Source organism: Mesoplodon mirus (genome assembly GCF_964341445.2).
Source record: "Mesoplodon mirus genome assembly, chromosome: 2".
Classification (NCBI taxonomy): domain Eukaryota; kingdom Metazoa; phylum Chordata; class Mammalia; order Artiodactyla; family Ziphiidae; genus Mesoplodon; species Mesoplodon mirus.
This window is the reverse complement of record NC_138977.1, coordinates 169,107,160-169,130,753: the sequence shown is the minus strand read 5'-3', so window position 1 is coordinate 169,130,753 and position 23,594 is coordinate 169,107,160.

Here is a 23,594-nt window from a genome sequence, read left to right as displayed (position 1 = left end):
CTGCTGAAAAGACATATGTGTGTGTATACATATACATATACATATTATATATATATAATTTATATTAAGGGGGCTCGTTTTTTCCAGGAAAGATGAAAATTATGTTTGTACAAGAGAAAATAATTATATCCTCAGTCCACTACCAGGCTAAATTATATTAGTGCAGTGTCCATCATGCAGAATAGCAGAGGTGCATTATGATAGAATTGCTGGAATTAACCTTCCTTTGCTCCTTTGGTTTTTAAGAGGCCAAGATCAAAGACCAGGTCCCATCAAATCCACTAAAATACAAACAGAAGTTGTTGGGAGCTGGGGAGGAACTCCAAGGCAAATCACCTCTTCCTTTGCAGTACAAAGCACTGTTCAAAGAACTTCACTTTATTTAGATCTTTTTTAATACACTACCTATAATTCAAGTGAGAAGCAGGGTGGTTTGATTTGTGGGAGGAAATGTTATACAAAGGAAAATAAAAAGGAAAGAGCTAGAGTTTTAAATAAGCCTTTCTGAGCTTATAGATAAACCTGCTCATAGTACTTGTACCATTTCCAAATGTGGGACCAGCCCTGAGACCAGGCTGCCTTTGCTGAGACCTATCATTGTGCTTATTTATTCCTCTGCATTATCCTGTAATGGTCCCACAGAGATGATCTTCTTTCAGCACCATCTGCTACTAGAAAAAACAAGAACATACACTACACCTGTTACAAGCTTTCCCACATTCGAAGTCTTTTCTCTAGGCAAAATGGTAAATTATGTAAGCAATAAACAGGAATCACCAACTGATAGGGAGAGACAGGTCCTGATTCTGGCACATTTTAATCAAGTTCCTAACTGGTATTGAAACTGGGAAAGTAAATCATTTGGCCCCCTAAAATAATCTATAGGGCATGTCAGTGCTTAACACCAAAAATGTAGCCAGCTGGTTATCCAAAGACTGTCTTGGGCTTTGCATTATGCTGATGTAATTCCTTCCAGAAATACTGTCTGGCATGAATATTTGTGATCAACAGACTAAGAAATCACAAAACTTGCTTGACATCAGTATTCAAGAAATATATCTAAATTAATCCAATGAATATTTACTGAGTACCTACTGGGGCCAGGCACTACTCGAGCCACTGAGGAAGACAGTCTTCACATTAAGGCAGAAATCCACATGCTCTCCTTTACATTCGGCTTCCCAGCCCTTGCGGCATCCAGCCCTTTGCATTCATCAGTTTCTGCCTGCTGAGGATAACCCAGAAGCGATGTTGACTTCAAGCCAACTTTCTAAGAGCTCCTCAGAAACAAATTTTTTTCTAAACAGCCCCAAAGGCTACTCCTGCACATGTAACTTCATGAAAACTACATTGATGAAAAACTTCCTGTTCTACAAAAAAACAATTATCTCACACTAAACATGCTTTGATTTTTTAAAACCTGCTATTTAAACACAGGCTATTGTGTTTACCTATATATGCATTACACAAAGAAATTTACTGATGTCAATTACTGCTCCAATATTGTATTACATGTTTATGAAGAATACAAAAGATTTTAATATTTCACATTGGAAGCAACTAAAATTTTTGAAAACCTACACTATTCGAGGCACAGTTGGATATGTCTCATCAGGGTTCCTCAAGGGTCCCTAGTCTTACTGGGGCAACATAATTCACCCAAAGCAATTAGATAATAACTGTAATCTCAGATTGTATGTTACTGACCATGAATCCTGTATGAATAGAAACAAGGTAGAAAACAAAGTGAGCTGGACTAATCAGGGCAGGCTTTGTGGAAAAGGTGGGATTTGATCTGGGCTTTAGGAAGGAAAGGATCTCTATACGAAGAGAGAAGAAGGAGACACAGTACAGAGAAAGGTAATCACAGCTACTGGGGACAATGGCATGGATAAATCAGTAAAGATTTATCAGCAGGGGTAGGAAAACTCACCCACCCTACTGAGTATGGGTCAATAGCATTCTATGAGTGCATGTACAAGTGCAAGTGTAGGTACTCTTGTGTATTATAACAAGGTATGTCTGACCTTATGTATATGCATTACGTGTGTGACTGAGAGACGAAGAGAAAGATAGACACTGATTCATTCATAACACATCCTTATGGAATTGCTTTATGGAATAATACCATCTCAAATTGTCACACCATGCTTATATACATTATAGAGAAATACCACTAAAACTCATCCCATAATTAGAATTATATCTTGTAAAATGCTTATCTCCCTTTTGAGTAGATGGCCTTAGGAACAAATGAATATCTTGTCTATTGTCAATTAAATGTGTTAATCTTCCACATTCCTATTTTGATAGGAGAACTTTGGAGATGAGACTGTAGAATGCTCCCATATACTGATAAATCTAAATTAATTTCCACTTCACAGGAAGTAGATCTAGGCATTGTTAAGAACAGCCCAGTAAAGATATTTGCAGAATCCACGGCGGCAGTCAGAAAGTACACAAATTAGACTATATTAAGTGAATAGATAATATGAAAAATACCATAAAGCTGTAACATAAGCCAATGGAGCACCCTCACTTTCATGTATAACGCACTCAGCTATGTCACTTTACCTCCAAGGACAGATACTTTTGGAGGTAACAGGAAATGCGAAGGCCCATTGAAGGGCAACAGATTACTGAAGGCCTGTGAATGTGGCAGAAATAAGGAGAATGTCCCCACAATATGAGATGAAAGTGACTTTGCCCATATGCAGTTCTGTCCCTCTCTCCAGGGGAGGAGAGAAGGACAGAGCTACATATCCCAGACCTCACAAATTCACACTAATGATGAAGAGGTACCAGTATAAAGATTTTAAATTATCCCAGAGGGAAACGTAAGATAGAAAAACCAGTAAGATGCATGTGCTATGCATGTTCATTTGAGTCAGTCCAATTTTCTTTCTTCACCCAACATGGATCCCAGAGCCTTTGAAACCCTCAGTAGGAGTCCCAATATGTCTGCTCTGGAAGGAAAGGGGAAAGGTCTTAGGGAGGTCACAATCGAAAATGCTAAGGCCATGCTCACTAATTTGCCTTCTAGTGTTTCCTGATTGAAAAATGAAAAGGTACAAATAATCCAAAGCCTGTCTTAACTGAGCTAATGCCCAGCATCTTAACTGCATAGTGTAATGAAGAGGAGAGGAGACTCTGGACCCACATGGCCCAAGTTCAAGGCCCAACTTGGGCACATGTTAGCTGTGTGATCTTGGACAAGTAATCTCACCTTTATGTGTTTTCATTTCTTCATTAAAATAAGCATAGTAATACTAGTCCTGATTATAAGGTTGTTGTGAGAGCTTCAGTACATATAAGGTGTTTACAACTATGCTTGGAAGGTAGTATTGGCCATTAGCCATGGAATCTTTGTTCTTGGGCTTCAGTTACAAGCTTTATGGATGGCTTCTACATGCTGGAACCATAAATCCTCACAACTCCTTATAGGTGCTGTAGATACCTCCATTTTGCAGATTTGAAAACAGAAGCACAGATGGGTTAAGTATTATAATTTGCCTAAGGTCACACAGTTAGTAAGTGATGGATCCTCATTATGAACCCAGGTAGTCTTGCTCCAGGATCTGAGCATTTAATCTTTACACTCCAGCCATCACTTGCAATTATTGGGTTCCCTTCCCCATCATCAAAAAAAGGCTGATACTTCTCTGTGTTTTTATTTTGTTGTTTTTTTTGCTTTGAATTGCTTTGCTTTGCTTTGCTTTGCTTTGCTGCTACCTGGGGATCTGGGGGAGAGATAATATCTGGGAATAGAAGCTCTTAAAGGCTAAGGCCCTATCTGCTTCATTGACTGCTATAGCTCCCAGTGTCTAAAACAGAACCTGATATATTAGGTGCTTGAAATACCTTTATTAAATGTAAGTGATGAATCAATGTGTGCCCATACATGTGAATACTAATCATTATGCAGGACAAAAATGTGTTTGCTGGGGAGGTGGAAAAGTATAAAACAGCTATTTTTGGAGGGTCTGCAAATCATTTTGAGTGAGGAGAAGTCATCTTAGCCAGTAAAGAGGAAAGGAGAAGACGGCTAAATGACCCCAAAGCTCCCAACATGAATCCGGTTGTGTACAGCTTTCTGGAAGCTTGCAGGAAAGAGAGAAATGAAATATAAGCTCTGTATCAGACACTCAGGACTAAGCTATTTAAATGTGTGATTGTGTTTAAATTAGGGAGCCCAGGGGATGCCCTGGGTGGGCACTGGTGTCAGAGGGCAGGCCTCAGGGTAGTGTTGAGGAAGAGTGGAGAGCAGCAGTGAGGGGTCCAGAGTTTTCCTGTGGGAAGCACTTAGAGGGAGCACACTCAAGTGGTGCCAGAAAACATGTCTTGAATTTGTATAAGATTTCAGTTTTTTCTTAAATTGTGTGTTGATTTGGAATGGATTTGCACATAGAGATTAATATGGGAGGGACCTATCATGGCCCCTCCCTACTCCAAGTTTCCCTTGACCCTGCTCTTAAAAAGCAGACTCTTGATTACCATGGAGAGTATATCTTCTGTGGGGCAAAAAATGACAGCAGGGTAAGGGACAGCCAGGCAAAAAAAACAGCGGGAGTGGCATCTGAGGGGCGGCTGGATGAAAGTTCAACATGATTCCTAGTCTAGGAGACATATTTGGACACAGTCATTCTCCTGCCATTGTCTCCATTTGCTGAGCCCAGTCACCCTACCATCATTGCCACCCTTTGCTGAGCACCGTGAGCCTCGGGCTCTCCCTATCTGGGTGACAGTAGTGGGGTTGGCTGAGCCCTGTTCTGCTCAGCTGTTTGAGAAGGAATTCTCCAGTGAGAACCAGAGTGTCACTGACTTGGAGAGAAACACACCCTCTCTCAGTTCCCCTTTCCGAAGAGGGGTCTGCTGGGACAGAAACAAATGCTGGGACTGGATGAAGAAAGTTTCAGGGCTTGGCCTAACTCAACTTTTTACCAGCTTGCCTGTCCCTCTCCTAATCTCATTTGGCCTTTTTTCTTACATGAAAGAATATTTGTGAAAATAGGGATTGAGGCTCTACTATGAGCAGACATTTTACACAAGCATCAAAACAACTCTAAAAAAAGATATTATTTTCTTATTTTTATAACTGAGGACCTCAATTATAAACATTATAAACTTTGAGACATTATAAACTTTGCCCACAGTTACAAATGTGGAAGTTACAAAACTGAACTCAAACACTGTCCAGTTGAACTCAAAGCTCTTTCTACTATACTGTGTTGCCTCTAAGCACAGGCCATGCTTACAGGGTTTGTCAGCCAACACCTATAGTACCTGTACTAGTCAGGATCTCACACAGATAGGACATTCACAATAGGATGATTTGAAAAAGGTTTATCTAACAAAGCAGCTGTTTACAAAGTGTGGCTGTGTGGTAACCGTAAGGGATAATCCAGTAAGCTGGAGCTCATCATGGCAACTGAGCTATTAGCACTCCTACGCCCAAAGAGACCAGGGAAGGGTATGATCACCAGAATCTTCAGAAGGAAGAAGTCATATAAGTTTAGCCCCAGGGTTAATTCCCTCATGAGAGTCAGTGACCTTCCACCCTAGGCACACTCAGTCTAAAGAGATCTTACATGGAAGGTAAAATATCCCAACCTCACTCCCCTCTTGCCCTCTCATCTCCTGCCAGGGGCCAATTAGTCAGCCCAACTAGAAGCCAAAAGCAGCCTTGCTGATATAGCCCATGTACGTCAGTCTCCCAAGGTGGAGAACAGGGAAAAAGAGAATGGAGAGGGTATCAGGAGGAAGGAAAATATCCAGCATTGCACTGGTTTAAAAAAAAGGGGGGAGGGGGGGTGCAGGGGACAAAATCATAAAAGACATCCCTTGCCTTCTTCCTGGTTTTCCCTAAAACCATCCAACTCATCAAGATCACTGGATATGCTGGTTTCCAAGCCCCTTGGAGAGCAACATAGTTGTCTATCAAACACAGGATCTATTCAATTTGGCAAGTGTTTTTATGGCAAATATAAGGATGGGCTTCAGTCCAAGACCACAGTGGTCCACATGACCACCAGACCACAATAATATGGGATGAGACCACCATGATCCACATGATGACCAGGTTACAAAAACATGGGATGAGGAGGTGAAAAGTAAAGGAGAGAAACGCAAAGGCGGTGTGGATGCTGCCCAATAACTACTCTTATTTACATGCATGCTGAGCCTCCACTCCATGGTGGGTGGTCCAGCCCAGGAAATAACAATCTCAAGTATATGTGAAAACGATGATCCTAAGGAAGGAAGAAAATAGCCCTGGGGCTGACAATAGGAAATGTCAAGATAGATTCAAATTGCTAACCTTTTTACTTGTGTATTTTAAAGGAAGTGTTTTTGTCAGGCCATTTAAATGCTATCTACCTGCCTCCCTGAAAATACATTCTAAAAATTCATCATGTCTCCACTAAAAAAGCTTTTTCTATTGTGATCTCAAATTTGCAGCCCTTTTCCAAGTGCCTCTTGATCCTTCCTTTTAGGAATGACAAAGACAGACAGCATAGTTGGCTGTCTTTTGCATCTTTGTTATCTTATTCTTTTGTTTCTCCATTCACCAAGAGTTCCACAGAATGCCTACTAGACAACAATCACATCGAGCTTTATAAAATTCTTATATTTCTCCTTGACTTATATTCACAACAAACCTCATGAAGTCAGCCTGGAGAATATTAGTGTCCCCCTTTTACAGACAGGGCCCTCAAAAGAGTTAACTTCTTGTCTATGGTGATATGGCACAGAACAGCCCACTGTGGCCTCCAAGGCTCTGTGTGACCCACTGGACCTCCCTTTCTAGCCCCATCTCACACCACCCACCCCTCACTCACTGAGCTCCGGTCACATGGGCCTTCCTTCTGCCCCTCAAACACACGAATTCATTCTGTCCAGCCACTCCATTTTCCTAGGACATTCTTCCTCATATCTTCATGTAGCTGACTCCTTGCTTCCTGGGGCTCAATCCAAAGGCCACCTCCTCAGAGAAGCCTTCCATGACCATGCAGTCCAAAGAGGCTCCCCTTGTCCCATCATAATTACATCATTCTGCTTGTGCTTCTTCACAGTACTCACCATTATCTGATATTATCTTATGCGTTTACTTGTTTCTTGTTTCTTTTTTCTCTTGTCCCCTAGAATATAACCTCCATAAAAGTGGGGCCCTTCTCTATCTAGCTTACTTCTGTATCCCAGTACCTAGAGCGTATACTTGTTACAACCTCTAATTGTATATTTAGGTAATTTTTAAAATATACCTATTTACCTCTATCCTGTAAGCTCTGCGGGAGAAGAAACCAGAAAATAGAAGAAGTCTATTTTGTTTACTACGGTGCAACACAGCTTAGGGACTTAGCAAATGTTTTACTAAAGGAAAGAAGTAAGAAAGAAAGGAAAGGAGGGAGGAAGAGACAGAGGGAGGGAATGAATGGAGGAAGGAGCTCATGTCATTTTGCCTTTAATATGGACGAGGCACTCTGCTAAGCCATTTATATTCTTGTCTCATTTGGTCCTCAATTACCTGTAAGTAGGTATGTTGTCCCCAGTTTTGCAAATGAAAAAACTGAGGCAAGGAGAGGTCACATAACGTGAACAGTTCTCACAGGAAGCAAGTGTAGAACAATGTCTCATACTCCAGGCCATGCCCTTTCCAACCACATCACACTACATCTGAGCACACTTACACTTTGTATTCCCAAGCAGGAAAAGAGAGGAGAGCAAGCTACAAGAATATTACTTTAGTTCAATATAAGAAAGAAACTTCTCGTGGTAGGAGCTATTCTGGGCTAGCAGGAGCTGCCTCAGGGAATAACAAATAAGCCACCAGGACTAGTGGTAAGCTGGTGGGGGTCAGGACCCATACCAGGAAGACTGTCAAATGGGAAGATGGGCAGAGCAGAAAATTGGTTTTGGTTACATACAAAGGGAACAGGCAAATACATAAACATACTGGGGATAATGGATATCCCAGGTTTTTCACCATCAGAAAAAGGAGTTACAAATATGAAAAGTGGGAAAGCCGGAAGGAATCCTGTGGTTCTGAGCACACCTGGCACATGGATCTTAATTTCTAAATACCATTCTCCACTAAAAGGAACGAGTTCTTTGTTATTGTTATATTTTTGGAAGTGTGGAAATATTTCTAAATAAAGAGTAAAGAAAAAGAAAAAAGGTAACAAGTTTCATTCTCTGTGGGTATGCAAGTGTGAGGGTAGTGGAGTGCTTCTCAAACTTTAAATTGTATACAGATCACCTGGGGATTTTATTAAAATGCAGATTCTGATTCAGGAGGTCTGAAGTCCAAGATTCTGCATTTCTAACAAGCTCCCACATAGAGATGATGCTCTGATCCACAGACCGAACTCTAAATAGCAAGGGGTGCAACAATCACCTGATTATTAATAATAACCTAATTACCATGTAGGAAGCATTTAATATTGTCAGGCATTGTACTAGGTGTTGAATGTACATAATCTCTCATCTTTACCCACAAATGATAGATGGAAGGCAGTGGAAATGCAAATAACTTGCCCACGCCAGGGAGACTGTAGTATGCACAGTATACACTGGGCATGGGAGTCAGAGAGATTTTGGTTATAATTCCAAATCAACTAATTACTCAGTGTATAGCCCTGACAAGTTAATCTTTCTGTGCTTCACTTTTCTCCTAGTGTATTTCTATGAGAAATAAATATGATTACTTAATGCAGGGCCTAAAGTGTATAGCAACTGTTACCAAGTGGAGCTCATGCTCTAAAGGCTGTGTCCTTCCCAGCACACTGTGCAATGAATACTGATTCCAGTAGATAATATTTGAGATTCCTCCCTCCCAAGCAGGAGGTCTGTCATCACAGAATAAAGGTGTTTTGTAGGATTTGCACCCAAAGGGGAGAGACCCAAAGAAAAAGTATGTGCCCAGACGGACCAAGGAGAAGAAAAAAGCTTTTTAGGTGAAGGAAAGAGCATCAGCCAAGATACACTGCCCGGAATCAGGCACACAGGTGCTTTTGATGGTGAGGAGACCAGCCTGGTCAGAGCAAAAGGATCATGTAGCCCAAAAGAAGTTACTAGAGTGTTTCAAAGGCAAGTCTGTGGAGTTCAGCTTGCTTTCTTCCGTAGGTGGCCCAGACAGGCTTGTTGCAAGACAAATCTCTGCTTATTGAACAAATCCTCTTAAACTGTCTAAACATCGACAGTCTGCACCTTTGAAATCCAGATTACAAACTGTAGCACTCTTTGGGTGTATCTTTGATGACTGAATTAATCTGTGAGCACAGTTTCCTTGTACAAACAATGCGATGTTGCTAACTTAAGGACACATCACAAACCAGGAAAAGGCTAGTTTATTAAACATACCCGGCCCATTTAAGTTGCTCGACTTCTGGTGTCTTCAGTTTCATGGTTTTTAATTACCCTCTTGTCCAATTCACATTGGAATCCATTCTCTTTCAAGGCACCCACATTCATTCGTGCACCCCTCAGAATGGAGTAACTTATTGTCTGCTGTGATGGATATGTACATCCCTTACTTACTGCTCTTTGGGTAGAACACTTCCCATCACACTCCTATTTCTTCACTGTGGAAAATCTATCACATCCTCAGATTTCAATCTCTGTGTCTACAGTCTTTTACAAATTACATCTCCCCACCTGTTCTCCTTGTATGTAAATTGGCTGAATGTGGAGAGAAAAAAATCACTCTTTGTTGCTCTGGTTCATCCTTCAGTGAACATACCCCAAGAACACTTGCTCCTAAACTATTTCTGTTTGCCAACCAACAGCCAGCCAGCAACCCACCCACCCACCTGATGGTTGAGGAAAGATGACAGAAGGGAGAGGAAAAGAAACTGGGGAAGAGAGAGAATCCGATGACCAATATCCTGGCCCTATTCCAACCTGGATAATTAGTCTGCCTCTATTTCGAACACTTTTCCCATTTGCAGCATGTGTGTGTGTGTGTGTGTGTGTGTGTGTGTTTACGTTGAGTGGGGGAGGGGAACTCCATGAAAAAATTTTTTTCTGTTTCTTCTCAGCCTTGGTTCATTAGAAATAACCTTCAAATTATAAATTTAATCCTGGGGAGAGAAGCAAATATCTCAGTATTCTACCTCAAAAGGGCTCAGAGATAAGTAAACATGCAGAATTTCTAAAGGTCTCAGGAAGCTTTCACAGTGTCAGAAAGCAGCCTGTAAGAGCACAGGAAAGGGATGTTAAAATAAACAACCCCCACTATAGGGAACAATGCAAGAAGGCAAGGAAGAAGCCTTGCCCCCTTAATGAAGGCTCCTGACCGACTCATCCACGTTTTGTCCTTGGCCTGTCCCTGATCTACTCTTCCAAAAACAGTCTCTCCAGGTGACATCCAGGGCACAGATGGGACTTAGGAGGATGGAAACATGAATTCTTGTAGCACGGCCAGCTCCCTCTCCAGACACACTGGGCTCTAGCCATTTGATAAAGATTGAAGATTTTATTCGAGAGAAAGGGGAGAATTAAGTCTTAATACACAACCAAGCAGTTTAGAACAATTCCTTAAACCCAGCGCTTCTGGAAGGCATTCCCTGCACACACCTAATGGCAGAAAAGCACCAAAAACAATACAAGTAAAATTGGTAGTCCACTTATGTGTCTATCTGCTGCCTTTAATCTTTTGCTCTCCACGCTGTGTGGTGCATCTCTGGGAGCCCAAGAGATACCAATGTTCCTGTTGAAGAAAGTCATTCCTGTTCCATGTCTGGCTATCTCATGAGCCTTTCCCCCTCTTACAGATGAAGGGATAAAATTCTGGGAGCGCGAATGAGGTTTCTCTTTCCCTCAGTATTCCTGTTGCCCTGTGATCCACCAGCTTTTGAATGAGGGATTTCATCACTTTGCAGGGAGAGGAAATATAAATATGAGCCAGGAAGGCAAATGAGTCTCTGAATGGACTGTTGTTTTGTTTTGTTTTGTTTTAATTCAGAGCTTAGAAAATAGTTTTGAAAGCTAAAGTTATCTAAGCTAGACTTTAAAGAAAGAAAATGGGGTTTGAACTTTAAAAAGCTACTGGCTTAGAAAACTTAGAAAAAGAAAGTTGATAACATCAACCTCGGAAAAGAAAAGAATAAATTACATTGTGGAAACCTTTTTTCCTCTCAATAAAACAACGTTAAATTACAAAAAGCTAGTGGAGGGGAGACACTTAGAAGGAATAAGACTTGATTGTAGGTAATGGCTACCTAACGAATCCTTCTGCCCACCTCCAGCCAAGGCCCAGGGAAAGCTGATAAAACCCCATGGAGGTTTAGGTGTTTGCTGAGCAGAGGCAATCTCTAAGTCCCTTCCAAATGAAGCCCTCTTCCTAAATCATCACATACTCTAAAATCAAGGATCTACTATCAAGCCAAAGTAGAGTTGAAAGACTATGTTTAGGAAAAGAACATTTAAGTAGCTCCAATCCTCCCCTCACACAAAAGCCTCCAAGACCCCAAAACACTGTAGGACAGAAACATCAGACCAACACAATTAGACATGTTCCATATATACTGACCATCAGTAATGCTGCTAAATCACAAAATGCACACACAGAAATTGAACAGCCCAGGTAGGGGAGATGGGGCAGGAAATGAGCTGTAGTAAGGAACTATCACATTCTTGAATAACCAAGTAATGGAATTAGTGACACTTTAAAAAACAGGTCAAGGTTTAAGTAAATCAAGAATCCAATTAGGTAAATCAATGATACCACAATTGAGTACTATGGAACATTCTGCCTATAGTCTCACATCTTTAGAACATCAAATATAGTCTAAAGGTGCATCTCAGTGCCCTGTTATGATACCAAAGGACAATTCCACTCCACCCTTGGAGAGATTAGACTGTATTAAATAAAATAGTCTGAAACATTTCTACTTATTTTCATGAATGACTGGTTGTTATTTTGAGAAACATGTATCTATCCAAGTATTTCCATTTCTACAGTTTTTCATTTTAAGAAATATCCATTTGTTCAATAAACTTTTATTAAACATCTATTGTAAGCTAAGCACTATGTTAGGGTAAAGAATATTGGTGCCAGTGTCCAGAACTGTGCTTGTTACATAGGAGACACTTGGTATTTGTTGAATAATTGCACTAAAGATGGATAAGATGCATTCTTGAGAAACTTGAGAGTTTCTATGTTTCCCATGACCCCAAGAGGGATTCAGAAGTGCCTGAGAATTGGTCAGTTGACCTAGGGAGGTTGTCCAATGGACAAGAAGGATGCAAAATGGTCTGCAAGGACCTGGAGACAGGGGTCTATAGAAGATTTAGCAGCAGATAAGATCTAGAAAGAGACTGACAAGGAACAAATGTATAAATACAGGAGCTTCAGATACCAATACAGAAATGAGAAAGACCAAGGTTGAGAAGTAAAGGCTGCCTCCCACCAATACCTGGACCACACATGAGCCCTCCAGAACTGAGACATCCCTGAAGAGAAAAGAAAAATAAATGAGGTGGAGAAATCTTGAACGGAGTAAAGTTTATCCGAAGGGACTAAGGGAAATGTGTTTGAGTTTACTAAGATTTGGTAAGATTGAATTTTCTGCTCTAAGGGGAACAGAGAGGCCAAAAAGATACACTTGTTCAGTTATTAGAGAAACAAAATTTTATATTTACACACTTGACCATAAAATTACCTACTACACATGAATGAAAGAACTAAGACTTTCCAACACAAAGTTGGAAATGAACAAAACATATTTCCAGCCCCAGGCTGTGTGGCTTCAGGAAGAATCATTCTTTCCACTCCACCATGCAATGTCTCTAAAAGACTGGGTCTCAGTCTGTCAAAGGATTTTTTTAATGTGTTATTCACATTTCCAAATCCTAAAAAAAATAGGACTGTGTTTTTCTGGTGAGTAAACCTCATAATGCCTTGTATTAAACTGCTTTCCCAATTTTCAGCATCATTTAATTATCCAACCTCAATAGAACAATGTGGATCTGAAAGTTTTCACTCAGCTCAATAGGTATGTATTTAATAGCTGACATCTATGACCACCAGCCCAGTGGGCTAGAAGCTTTACATATGCTGTCTAGTCCCGTGTTTCTCAAATTGTGGTCCTCAAACCTGCAGCATCCCCTGGGAGCTCACTGGAAATGCAGACTCCCTGAACACACACTGACCTACCAAATCAGAATCCACATTTTCAGAAGATTCCCTGCTGAGTTGTGTGCCCTTTAAAGTTTGAGAAGCACTGCTCTAGTTGACTGTAAGAATTGCATCAAGTACTTATAGGATCACTTATAACCACAATTTTGAATGTAAAATATAATGGCATATTTTAAATGTATGTTTCACAATTCTCTCCATTGAAAGTAGCAACTCAAACCTTCTTAAATTTAAAAGAGAAGTGTATTTGAAGTTTCAGATAACTAAGGGAAGAATAAGCACTCATCCAGGACACAGAGAACCTGGAATGGGACCGGAGATAAAATGCCACCACACCCACTCATCTTTGCTGTTGTGTTGATGTGTCTGCTTCATTCTCTCTGACCAGGAACCACCACAAGTCAAAGAACATAGCTACCAGCAGATCTCAGCACCCCCCCCACCCACTCATCTGTAGGTTTTTGCCATCCAAGAGGATATAAGTCCTATTCTCAAGCTCTAGCCCAAAAATATCGATGAAAATTCTCCTTTTGCTCAGCTTAAGTCAACTGTCCATCCTGAGATCATCAACTGTGCTGAAAAGTTAATGCAGCATTGTGAAATTGAAGGTGGGTGCGGAGGGGTGGGGGAACTTCCATAAAAAGATGGCAGCTCTTATTCAAACTCCATAGTTGATGTGGAGTAAAGAGCATTTCTCAGGTGAAAGGGGAGGATAGTGCTATTAGAAGGAGAAGGAAGAAGTAGTGGTGGGCAGGCAAACCAATAGTGTCTACTGCACGTCCCACACTCATGTCATATTCCTCCCTGTGCCCCTCACTCTTTCTCTATTGAATATATTGTACATGAGCATTATGCAAGTTCAAGGCAAGGCCAAGGATTAGACGGAAAAACACAACACAATAAAACAAGAATAAAAGATGACTCTCCTCAAAGCTTGTTAAGGCAAAAACACATCATGATATCCCTGACAGAAAGGGACAGCAATGGGCTAGAGAGTCACATACAGACTTGATACTAAAAAAGAAAATGGGGGCTTCCCTGGTGGCGCAGTGGTTGAGAGTCTGCCTGCCGATTCAGGGGACACGGGTTTGTGCCCCGGTCCGGGAAGGTCCCACATGCCGCGGAGCGGCTAAGGCCCCTGAGCCATGGCCGCTAAGCCTGCGTGTCTGGAGTCTGTGCTCCACAACGGGAGAGGCCACAACAGTGAGAGGCCCGCGTACCACAAAAAAAAGAAAAAAAAGAAAATGGGCATGTTGTATATGTTTCCTTTAACCAATGGAAGTAGCAAACAAATATTTTCCCTCTGCCTTTACTGACATTTATTCCACAAGTTAAAAATGTAGTTAGTACACTATAGCTGTGCAAGTTCCTTCGCTAACCCCAGTCTAGCCTGACAGGACTTCTTGCTATCCCTCAGATACACCAGTGCCTCTAGGATATGGCACTTGCTATTCTTGCTACCTGGAATGATATCCCTCTAGAACTTCCTTAGTTCACGCCCTCTCTCCATTTCAGCTTCGGCTTAAAGGTCACCTCCTTGGAGAGACCTTCTTTGACCACCTTACCTAAAAAGCAGCTGCAGCGACTATATGCACACACATCATACTCTACCTCCTTTGACCAGCTTTAGCACTTATCACTATCTGACATACTTGTTTACTCATCTGTGTCTTGTCTGCTTCCCCACTAGACGTGTTAGCACTACAAGGGCAGGTACTTTTACTGTCTTTTCCCCTCTGTATTCCCCACACCTAGAACAGTCCCTGAAACCTAGTTATTGCCTAGTAAATTTTGCACATTGAAAAAAAAGAATGACAATAGAAAGTGTGAAGCCATAATATTGGAAGAGTGGTCAGCACAGTTGTCAACCTTTCCAAGGATGGCTGAGGGAGCAGGGGTATGGAGTATGAGGTGAAACAGACATTAAAAACAAAAAGGAAATGAGAATCTGTCTGGGAGGTTAGCACATAATGGTGATAATCCCCAGGAGAACAGAAAACAGTCACAGAGCCCCCAAAAGGAAGCCAAGAACTGGTAAATTGGAGACCTGATTCTGGGCTCTACAGCATCTTTGCTATTGTACCAGTCTTCTCTTGTCAAATTTTTAGTGCAAATAAAGAAGGTGTTCACTGATCACCATCTACAGCTACACAGATAAAAGATTCAAGGGGAAATGTTTACTCATGCTCAGAAGTGCACTGCTACTGTACTAAAAGAAAGATCTGTGCTTACCTCTTCCCCAAAGTGAATGATAAACTCCAAAAGTCGTAACCAGGAAGAGCACTGAACAGAGTTGGAAAACCCAGGTTAAACTCCAGTTCTTCATCCCACTTTTCATGACTCCAGGAGAGTTGGTTAAAGATCTGGTTGCCCCTGTTTCTTCATCCCCTCAGGAAGATGAGTAGCCTCAGGTAAGGCTACTCAGGTCCACAGAGATGACGTAATTTCCGCCAGGTTACACATCTACGGAGTTCATTTGAATGTTCATCTGTCTGACTCCAAAATTCATACTCTCATGTTGTTATGTGTTTGTCACCCATACTGTTGAGAGACTGAATATGCAAACAGACCATTGATAGCAACAGTACACTGACAGACAAGTCCCGTAGCAATCAGCCCAAAAACATTAAACCACAACCTCTGTAGCAATCCGCCCACAATAGTAAGAACTTGATCATTAACTGGCAGCTTCCCTAAGTTTTGGCCCCACTTCCAACTTAGGACCAACTAGAAAAAGTCAATTATGCTCCACCAATCGATAACACAGGTTGCCCTGCATGTAGATAGCTCATCTCCAGTTCCCCATGACAGCAGCCTCCAATCAGGGCATAGCTGAAACCTTCCTCTGTTTTCACTGTAAAACTTTCCCACTCCTCTGCTTGCCTTTTAGTTCTGCCAAACACAAGTGATGGTGCTGACTCCTTTGCTATAGCAAGCTCTGAAAGTCTTCACTTATGTGTGAAGGACGTTATACCCCAACACCTAGCAGAGTGCCAGGCACAAAGTAGGTGCTCAATAAATGTTCCATGGAATTGAGCTGAGCTGAATCTACAACAGAGTGATAATAATAGATAATAACAACCACCTCACATTATTACTATGAGGATTAAATTAGATCATCCAAGTAAAAACATTTTGAAAACTGTAATGTGCTATGGAATCATAAGGTATCATTAAGTTAAAAACAATGTATAATCAGAACCACATAAGAGAGTAGTAGTATAATGCTGTTTATTCTGGGGATTCCTAATGATGAGAGACTCTTAGAATTATTTCCAGCTTTTTTATTACATGAATTCAATAGCCAAACAGGAAGAAACTCTTTCTAGATTCTTTCAAAACAGAGTCTTAACCAATCAAGATCTTAGTGGGAGAAATTCTGGAATTCCCAAACCTTCTCTCCCTGCTTTGATCAGACTCTAACCATACCTTCTCAATTCTGTTCCTCTGGCTAAAATCACACATATTTAAACATGCCTGCCTATGCCAGGACAGAAAACATAAAAGATTGCAGAGAGCAGGTCATCAGGATTCCACTTTGGTGTCTCCTGCCCAGCTGCATTTTTCCTAAACCTTTGAGTTCCCATGCCTTGGATAGAGTTCATCTACGCTCCTCATTTCCTGCCTCACCTGAACTCAAATAGCCCCCTGCCTGTAGACTGTCTGGCCCTAGGCCTTCTGCTGGTCCTGCCAACCTGTCCTCACCCTGGATATTCTACTTCTCACCGCTGGAACCAGAGTGCCTGACTGGTCCAGAGCCCGGACTCCCGAGGACTGGGACTTTCTTGTCAATGTGGATCGTATCCTCAAGTAAAGGACTGAGACTAACTTGCAAGCTGCCCAGAGAGAGCCCTCCTTGGTAATATTTTCTGGGTGAAGTCACTACAGACCAGGGACTGTTCCTAAATTTTGCATGTAAGAAACTCAACAGTCATTCTCTCAAGAGATGACCATTCATTTAAGAAGAGCTTGTACTAAACATACTCACAAGAAAGTAATGTATAAACTAGAATAGCTGCCATTTCTTTAGTGAACCAGACTCTGAGCTAAGAGCTTTGTGGACATGATCTCCTTCTGTCTTTACAGCAGTCAGAGGACATAAATGCAATTTAGCCCCATGTATAAGACAAACGACTCAGGGCCATGGAGATTATATAACTTGTCCAAAGTTATACATCGGGTGAGCTTTGAATGTTAATCTGCCTGACTCCAAAATCCATGCTATCTGGCACTATTCTATACATCTTCATTTTCACAAAGAATATCATTAATAGTCAACTGGATCTTGAAATAGCATGAAAAGTGAATTTTATCCCTGTGGGAATGCTACACAGAAAGCCAAACTGCAATTTAGTATCGACTTGACAAGCTTGGAGACTAAGCAAGAGTGAGTCGAGTGATGTAAAGATTTAAATAACTGTGAGCTACGTGAGGGCAAGGAATTGGATTTTTATCTAGCATTGTGTCTTGGTACATTGATGCTCAATAAATAGTGGCTAAATAAATGATGGCATTCATCATAAGGCTTTAATGCACTCCTTCCTACCATAGTAATATGCCCCGAGGAGGCAGACACTGATGAGTATTCTCAGTCAGTTTCCATCAGGAAGATAACGGCACACGTGCAAATTAGGATGATTTAAAGAGGGTTTAATAAAAGTGTTATTTACAAATGTGTGGACATGATGTAGGGAAAGTGCATGATCCTGGGGCTGTTACAACACAATAAGCCTAAAGACATGGAGGAGGGAATGGCCACTGGGACCCAGAAAATAAGTTTGTATAGAGGGCCGTTTTAGAGGAGCTGTGATCTTTGGTCAAGGACACAGATACCTCTGGGTAATTTCTTAAGAAGGCAACTGAGGAAATAAATATACCCTGACCCCCCTCTCTTCATTCCCTCCAGCCTCCTGCCTGGGCTCCCACTGGCCAAACCAAACTGGAAGCCAAAATTCCAGGAACTTGATATAATCCATATAGGTCAGCTTCCAGGGCTGAAGGGACAGAGAAGATTGGAGAGTGGGTCTAGGGGGACAAAATCGCTTACTCGATATCTATTTGCCATGTTTTTTTCCTTTTTAATAGCTCCTAGTGACACAGTTTTGGTCAATGATATATAAGCAGAAGTCTGCTTGGAATTTTTGGGAGAATTTTCCTTTCCAAATATAGATGCCATTCCTCCTTTCTTATGCCTTCTGCCTTCTTCTTCCTAACTGAATACAGATGAGAGGACAGAGGAAGAGCAGCCATGTTACCATGAGGATGACAGTGGAGAATGGCAGAGCAGAAACATGGAAGAAGCCAGGGTCTCTGGTGGTAGCAGCCCCAGATGATCTATCACCAAACTTAATAGGAGAGAAAAATAAATCCTCCACCAGGTTAATCCATGGAAGTCCTATTCCTATTTTATGCAGTCATATTTAATCTTGAATTGATATACCCTTCAAGCACCCAGATAGGATCATAGCCAGGCAAGGTCATCCTCTCCTGTGGACAGTATTGGATGCATACACACAAATGTTGCATCTCAAAACCTTTCTTTTTTTTTTTTTTGGTCTTTCCTTGCTGAGCTTTGCTCTTCCATCCTCATATTCCAGCATCCTATTGGTTAAACTATGATCAGATTTTGGTAGCCTGGGAGTCGTTGTCTCTTTTGAAGTGAATTACATGGCTCTGTTCTCATCTGTTATGTTCTGATTTCATTAATCAAACTCTCAAAGTTCTAGCAATGACTTCCTATGACTGCCTACCATCAAGTCATCTAGAGGTGGGTAACAGAATATCTCCTACCAAAATAACAACTAACATTTGTGGAGCATTTACTATGTACCAGACACTGTAGCGTATTTCATTCTTTTATTCCTAACTTTACTTTTAATCTCATTTTATAAATCAGAAAACTGAGGCTTGGAGAGGCCTTGTTTCTTGGCCAAGGCTACCGTTAACAAGAGTAGCAGCCATTATTTTAGCCTTGATGGTCTAATTTCAGAACCTGTACTAATGCAAAACAATGTATTAGTGGTTAAGCATGTATTCTCTGAAGTCAGACTGCCTGAATTCTCAATCCAGCACCACTACTTAGCAGATATGTGATCATGGGATTGATTAACATCTCTTTGCCTTGGTTTCCACGTCTATGAAATGGGGATAGTAATAATGCATTTAATAAGTTTTAAGTAAATCAGTGCATAGTGCTTAACCCAGCATCTGGCACAAAATAACAACTTGATCACTGTTAGCTCTTATTATTTACCACAGGAGAAATATGGTGGCTCTGCTCAGACAGATAACAAGATGGCATCTCTTCAGAGCTTAAGAGGAATGAAGAAAGCACTAGTCTCTGTGACCTAGGCAAGTCATTTACCATCTCTGACCTTAAGTTTTTACATCTCTAAAATAAAAATCTATACCTACTTCACAGTTTTTATGAGTATCAAGTGAAATCACCTAGAGAAAAGACTCATAAATTATAAAGCACTGTGTAAATATGTCATTAGATTTCTTACTCACTCAACTACCCCAAGATAATGGGGCAGTAGCCAGAAGCAATCTTTCCTCTGCACTCAGTATGTTAGAGTCACTTTTAGTAGTCTCTTTTGGAGCAGTTGTTCAAAGCTTTTGGAGCTCTTTAAACTAGACTGATCTCCATTCAGCTGTTGGGCTCAAGACATATTCCAGGAATAATGGCAAGATCTTAACATGTCATGGATCTTTCATCCTGTGGTTGGAATGCCCCTTTCAGAGTCAAAGCTTGAAGAGTCACAGTTCCCAATGCAGATACTTCAAGGTATGAGTAATTTAGTCATTGAACATATTGAACACTTTCTATAGGTCAGACACTTGTCACTGGAGATGAAACAGTAAATCAAAAAGTGATGTCTTTACAGACTCATATAGAGTCGTGAAGATAGACATGAAGACACATCATTATAATACAATGTGCCCAGAGGGGAAATTCTGCCTAAGGGAGTAAAGGTTTCTAGGAGATCTGACATATGAGCTGAGTCTTGAAAAAGGATATGCAGAAGAAGGATAAGAGAAAGAACAGGCAATTCTTTTAAGCTACCTATACTGAGACTGCACAGTATACTCTACTGTGGGACATTTATGCCCCTTCTACAGCCTCATACCTCAATAGTCTGGTCTTTCTGATAGGGAAAAGGGTAGAGAAAAAGATAGGGAGTTAGAGCTGAAAAAGGTGAAGACAAACTTCCTACTTAACTGACTCAAGCCCATCCAAGGAGCACAGGCCAGGTTCCCCCATCCTATCATTTAAAGATTGTGCATGGTGTGTGTGTGTGTGTGTGTGTGTGTGTGTGTGTGAGAAAGAGAGACAAAGAGAAAGAAAAGGAGAAAGACAGAGATTTGATATTTTATTTGGATATCTTAGTGCCTTCTTGGATGATTCAAAACAATTTCCAGTCTTTCAGACCTTCTCCTCCCGACACCACACTCCAAGTTGGCATCAGGGTATTTGAAGGGGGGTGGGGGGAGTGGAGCTTATATAATATAATCTGATTTTCCACAATTTTTCTTAAAATTAATAAAAATATATCTTATGACTTTGATATTAAATCAGTGTGCACCTTGCAATAAGCTATATTTATTTTTAAAAAACAAACAAAAAACTCTTTAAAAGTCTTTAAAATCTATTGCTCCAATGATCAGGGGTATGTTATTAAATTTTAAAGATGATTTTTATTCTTCAGTTTGTTAATATGGTGTATCACATTGATTGATTTGCGTATATTGAACAATCTTTGCATCCCTGGAATAAGTCCCACTTGATCATGGTGTATGATCCTTGTAATGTGCTGTTGGATTCTGTTTGCTGGTATTTTGTTGAGAATTTTTGCATCTCTATTCATCAGTGATACTGACCGGTAATTTTCTTTTTTTGTGATATCTTTGTCTGGTTTTGGTATCAGGGTGATGGTGGCCTCGTAGAATGAGTTTAAGAGTATTCCTCCCTCTGCAATTTTTTGGAGGAGTCTGAGAAGGATAGGTGTTAGCTCTTCTCTAAATGTTTGATAGAATTCACCTGTGAAGCCATCTGGTCCTGGACTTTTGTTTGTTGGAAGGTTTTTAATCACAGTTTCAATTTAATTACTTGTGATTGGTCTGTTCGGATTTTCTATTTTTTCCTGGTTCAGTCTTGGAAGGTTGTACCTTTCTAAGAATGTATCCATTTCTTCCAGGTTGTCCATTTTATAGGCATATAGTTGCTTGTAGTAGTCTCTTATGATCCTTTGTATTTCTGCAGTATCAGTTGTAACTTCTTTTTCATTTCTAATTTTATTGATTTGAGTCCTCTCACTTTTTTTCTTGATGAGTCTGGCTAAAGTTTTATCAATTTTGTATAACTTCTCAAAGAACCAGTTTTTAGTGTTACTGATCTTTGCTATTCTTTTTTCATTTCTATTTCATTTATTTCTGCTCTGATTTTTCAAGATGAAAATATCTCTGTAGAAACAAGCGCCTTTTCTCAGATTATCTTGGTCTTTCCAGCTGTGTGGAGAGCTCTCTCAGGAAGGGCCTTTATCTGAAGAGCAATAATGAAACAAGAGATGCAGGCATCCAACAAATTTAGTGACCCTCACCAAGCTGCATTCAGGCCAGGCCCCTGGATGCAGAGGTGAGCTGGACATAAACCCTACACTGAAGGAGATCACAGTCTGGAATCCTGAATAATCTGGGATTTCTGTCCCATCTCTCCTCCTAAAAATGGTCCTGGATTCTCCATCCCTAGTAAAATCCAAGGCCAGGACTCCCAAACACTAACTAGATGACAATTAAAAAGTGTCAAAGCTGAGATCACAGAATATTCACTTTAATCTACTCACCTTGTCTAATACTGAATCTGCAGGTTTCAGCAGCATAGAACAGACATTTTATGATGGAGTGATGGAGGACTTTTTCCCAAAGTCTAACCATTTGGCAGGTGTCCTCCATGCCACTTCGCAGCAGGCCCCTTAACCATCTCAGAATCTCAGATAGTTGGTCTCCCCAGTTCCTCCTGGCCTTGTATAATCAGTGCCTTTCCACATGACACTGCATTCATTTCTCCAGTACTATTCCTGTCTTTGAAATAATCCCGCCTTTTAAAACTCAGCTTTCTTGCCCATCTCTGGCTGTGTCTACCCAACACAAAATGAAGTAGATATCTGGCAGTTCTCCATTTATTTGATCTTTGTGGATAGCAAAATCAGATCCTTTGATCCAAGAAATCAACTCTGCAGCATCAGCTATCCCACTTGACCTTATGATTTAAATTTATTAAATAACCACCAAATCTTCACTACATAATAGGACTGACTGTATGAGTGAGCAATTTCACTTGAGGCAAAGAAGGATTTTATTACACAGCATTCACATTTTTTAAATTCAGCACTTTGAGGACTATTATTCACATTTGGAAAATTATTATTTGCCTGACACATGATAAATTCTTAAATATACTTGTGAAAAAATGAACAAAGGAGTAATTGAAGGGAAGTTTGTAGTTTTAAATTCTAATGCTCAAAATTACTGTTAAAATGGGCATATAGTTCCAAAAAACTTGAAGCTGGATAATGGTAGTCAAATTGGTGTTTTAAAATATGTTAATTTGGGCTTCCCTGGTGGCGCGGTGGTTGGGAGTCCGCCTGCCAATGCAGGGGGCGAGGGTTCGTGCCCCGGTCCGGGAGGATCCCACGTGCCGCGGAGCGGCTGGGCCCGTGGGCCATGGCCGCTGAGCCTGCGCCATGGCCGCTGGGCCTGCGTGTCCGGAGCCTGTGCTCCGCAGTGGGAGAGGCCGCAGCGGTGAGAGGCCCGCGTACCAAAAAAAAAAAAAAAAAAAAAAAAATGTTAATTTTATTTAACCTTTATTGGCTTCCTAGAAGCAATATATAATAGTCTACAAATCTATAATTAGTAAATAGGCCAAAGAATGAATGATTCAGATTCAGCTGATCAAAAACTCCTATTTTTCTAAACTTAACATCAGAAACAAGAAAATCAGTACCTTTACTGGCCTCTGAATATTCCACATATATTTATTTTTTCCCTCCCAGGTAGACTATACATTTGATGAAAACAGAGAGCTTACTGCCCTGCTTTTTGTTTACCTCCCAATGAGCAGGTGCTCTTCAGTACCCCTACGGTTGGTTGTTCACCACACTGACCTCTGTACCTTACAAATACCTCTCCTGCTATACCCACACCTCCCAAACTTGCTCATTCACTAAATAAATGTAGCACCTATCATATCCTAAGGCCTAAGCAAGGGTCCAGGCAATGCAATGGCTCCTACCTTCAAAGGGTTTACTATCTATGACAATGGTTTTCATACTTCAGTGTGCATCTGAGTCAGCTTTGAGGAGGGGACTGAGAATTTGCATTTCTCATACAGTTCCAGGTGGTGTAGATGTTCTTTTGGGGAGCACACTTTACGAACCATTGGTCTATGTTCTTGGATTGG